Source organism: Saimiri boliviensis, chromosome 20 (genome assembly GCF_048565385.1).
Source record: "Saimiri boliviensis isolate mSaiBol1 chromosome 20, mSaiBol1.pri, whole genome shotgun sequence".
In the NCBI taxonomy this organism is placed as follows: domain Eukaryota; kingdom Metazoa; phylum Chordata; class Mammalia; order Primates; family Cebidae; genus Saimiri; species Saimiri boliviensis.
Window position 1 is genome coordinate 3,167,018 of NC_133468.1, and position 3,869 is coordinate 3,170,886.

A 3,869-nucleotide genomic window follows, 5' to 3' on the forward strand; every position below is an offset into this window, starting at 1 on the left:
CCACTGCGCTGGCCAAAACAGCGGTGTTAAGATTCGTGGTGCGTTTCTGCCTGGGAATCTCCGGCCTGGCTTCCTTCTTGAGTCCCTTTTTCAATCAGCTGAATAGGCGACTCTCTTCCCAGAGCTCCAAATGTCGACCTAAAGGGGACCCAGTCCTGTTTACTCTGTACCAAGAGCTGCGGCACCAACCGCCGCACCAGCAAAACCACCGTGCTGGCCGCAAGAGTTGCGTTGGCGACCCGTGGGGCTCCTCCGCTGGGAATCTCCTGGTTCGTGAGCAACAAAAATTCGTCTGAAAGTGTGGCGTCCTCTCGTCCTCTGCGCTTTCACTGGGAGCTACAGTCCTGAGCTGCTAGTAATCAGCCATCTTGGATCGATCTCTCCTGTTTTTTTAATTTTTAATTTTAGCAAGCAGCCCACTGAACATGGCACTAAACCTCTCTCCTTCCCAGGCAGGATTACTGTGAAGGGCAGGTGTGCTTTTCCTTTATCCTCTCTTAGCAAATGGTGCCTGTTCCGTGCTGGAGTTAAGTTTGAGCCCCTCTTTCCACATCCTGTTCCTGGATATACCAGCAAGACCTGGTCTGAATAGAGCTGAGAAACTCGCTTAAAACAGGTAGAAGTGGGCTGGGGCAAGGGGGACTCTGTGGGAGTTGGAAGGGAGAAGCACAGAGGGCCCAGGAAGGCATAGCGGGTGAGGGAGCAGCTGGTGTTTCTGTCCCTCTAAATATCTGGGCTTCCTGCTTACCCAACCTTGGAGGGTGAGGTGGGGGGTGAAACTAGATGCAAGGAACTCTGGGGCCCTCTGGCTGTTGAGTCCAACCCTGCCACCCACCCGCCAAAGAGAAAAAAGAAAAGAAAACCCACAGGGGCATAAGCACACCCCTAAAACTCAGAAAACCCATTGGCACACTGCTTGTTGATGGAGATCTGGATCTCTTCCTCCGTAGTTGTCAAAGTTACTGGCATCCCCAGGGCCTGTGAACTTTGGGATGAAGGGAGCGTCCGCCTTCTTCTCGTAGATGGCGACCCAGGTGGTTGTGGTGAACCACTTGTGGTTCTTGATGTCGCCGGCCCCATTCCGGAGGTTCCCGAAGTGCTTGGTGACGTCCACCTGCAGCAGGCTCCGCAGCAGGTCCTTGAGATCAGAGCTGACATGGGAGGGAAACCGCACCTTCCCAGAGATGATCTTCTCGTAGATCTGGATTGGCTGGTCGGCGAAGAAGGGCGGGAAACCCACGACCATCTTGTAGATCAGCACCCCCAGGGCCCACCGGTCCACGGCCTTGTTGTAGCCTTTGCTCAGGATGATCTCGGGGGCCAGGTATTCGGGGGTCCCACAGAAGGTCCAAATAAGGCCCCTCACGTGCTTGGTGAAACCAAAGTCCGTCACCTACAGGTAGCCCTGCTAGTCGATGAGGAGGTTCTCGGGCTTCAGATCGCGGTGGATGAGGTCGAGCAAGTGCAGGTACTGGAAGACCAGGACGATCTGGGCGGCATAGAAACAGGCATGGGGCTCTCTGAACCTTCCGTGTTGCACCATAGGTGGGAGAGCGTACTCCACCGCCAGGTACAGGTCGGAGTTGTTTCCTGAAGGAGAGCTGCAGCTTGACGAGGAACAACGGAAAGTCGATCGCCTGCAGGAGGATGCGCTTCTTGTTCAGGATGTGCTGGACCTGCTTCAGCTTCACTACCTTCTGCTTGTTGAGGATCTTGACGGTATAGTGGCCGCCGCTCTCCCGGTGCGTCACCAGCATCACCCGCCCAAAGGAGCCAGTGCCCAGCGTCTTGAGCAGTTCAAACTGATCCAAGCTGGCGATGTTCTGAACGGGGTGTTCCCATCTGTAGAGGAAATCTTTGGCTCTGGCTAGGAACTCTTTCACGTCCTCCTGCTCGGTGTCCTTCTTGGCAGGGGCATTTCCCATGGTGATGGTGGTGGCCAGGGCCTTATCTGTTTCCTAATGTGGGCAGAGTCACCGTACCCTCAGGTACCCCAAGGACATTTTCAGAAGACCTGGACTCAACACATTGAATGCAAACATCCTGGAAGCAATGATGTTACCACTTATGTGTGAGAAGGGGCTGCTGAGGAATCCCCTAATAAAGGATGGGAGGAGTGGGAGGGGGCCAGGGACCGCCATCTCCACTGATGAGTCAGGGCTTAGCAGCATGGGAAAGCAGGGCTGCCCTCTCTTGCTCAGTCTCAGCTCCGGTGTGAGTTGATTACTGTCATTGCTGTGGTGTGATGTCATGCTGCCAGCGCTGGAGCCACCTTCCTGGGAGAGTGGTGCTTGCACGTAGGCGGCTCTGGAGGCCAGCACAGGGCTGGGCTCCCACAAATCTGATTGCTGGGGCTTGGAGAACTGGCATCCATAGGCAGATTCTGCAATGGCAGAGGCATGGGTTGGGGTGCTCTGCCTTGCCTTTGGGCTCTCGGGGAGGAGTTTGTGTCCCCGTTCAGAGCTGGGACAGAGTTAGAGAGGTCTTGTTTCCAGCGATGGCTCATAACAAAGGGGTGCAGAGGCATGGGCTGGGCTGCTTTTCCTCGCCTTTCTGCTCCTTCCCGTTGCTGAAATTGCTCCTTTGGACTAGACTCATATCTTGCTTCATGGTTGGTTAGTGGCCTCGGAGGACAGAAACACATGTCCCTCACCCAAGAGGGGCCACCTAGGCCAGAGCCCATCCTGATTTCCATCCTGCCCATAGTCCTGCTTCTTGGCCCCTGGTCAGAAGTTTATTAGATAAATGCTTCTGCACAGATACCACATGGGCTCAAAGGGCATCAGAATCCCAGCTGAGAAGAGCCTCAGCATTAGTCACAAACGTCTCATTTTACACATGGGGAAACTGAGGCCCAGCGGGAGGCATGAGTTTGTCACACATTATCAGTTGAAGACTTGATACTACCACCCTTCCCCGCATGGCCACCCCACGTTGGGTTTGGATTCCTTCTTGCTCTTGAAGTTGAGGTCTCAGAGGTCTTCGTTCCTGAGGTTGGATAGCAGTGTCCAGAAGCAGGTGACGTCTGCCCCAGCACTGGGCCGCCTGGCTGTGCCCTGGGCTTGTCTGAGCCCCAGTCTGTGCTGGGCTGAAACCTGCTCTAGAGGCTCCCAGCTCTCTTCCCTTCACCCTCCACCGCAGCAGAACCTCAGGCCTTTTTTGTGCTCGCACCCCGAGCTCTCCTTGGACTCTGCTCCAGAGTCTAAGGCAGCCGGCCTGGGGACCTTGGCTGCCACTTCCCCCCCATTCCTCCTCTCACCCTGTGATCAGGGTATGTTCAGACCCCTCCCTGCCCCAGAGCTGCAGTGGGTCTCAGAGGAGCCCAGCTCCACCCCATGGCCTGTCCTGGGAAGGTGGAGACACATCTGATCAGTCACTGCTGGGGCTGCCCCCATGTGGCAGCTGCTCTGCTGGGGCTTCCCTGACCCATCCGCAGCTGCAAGGCCCATGTCACTGTTGTGCACAGGCACTGAGCTCTGTAATTGACTTTGTCATGTCCACATTAAGTGTTTGGTGACACCAGGACCCCTCGAAGCTCAGTTCTCTCACGGCCAGTAGGGATGGGTGTGAGGCCCCAAGCATCAAGCATTGGGGAAACCATGTCAGCTGTGCCTCCCATGCAGGTGCCCATTGTGGTGTGTGCTTCTGGCAGTGGACACTGCCTGAGTGAACTCCCCTGTCTCACCCTCGTGGACCTTTACCAGGTTTCAGAGCTCCTCAGACACCTGCATGTCACTGAAATGTCAGACTTTCTGAGGAAGCTTCTGGGGCACCTGCCTTCTAGAGGAGGCTGAGGGCAGCTGTGGATGGTTATTTAATGTAGTGTTCTTGGCCTGGGCTGCAGGAAGGTGGGTAAGTGGCTTCGGATG

General features: G+C 55.6%; 1 pseudogene; it reads right to left on the reverse strand.

Moving 5' to 3' along the window:
- Nucleotides 1–885: 885 nt before the first annotated feature.
- LOC101053098 (cAMP-dependent protein kinase catalytic subunit gamma-like) lies at nt 886–1,925 on the reverse strand (annotated as a pseudogene).
- Between the last annotated feature and the right edge of the window lie 1,944 nt (nt 1,926–3,869).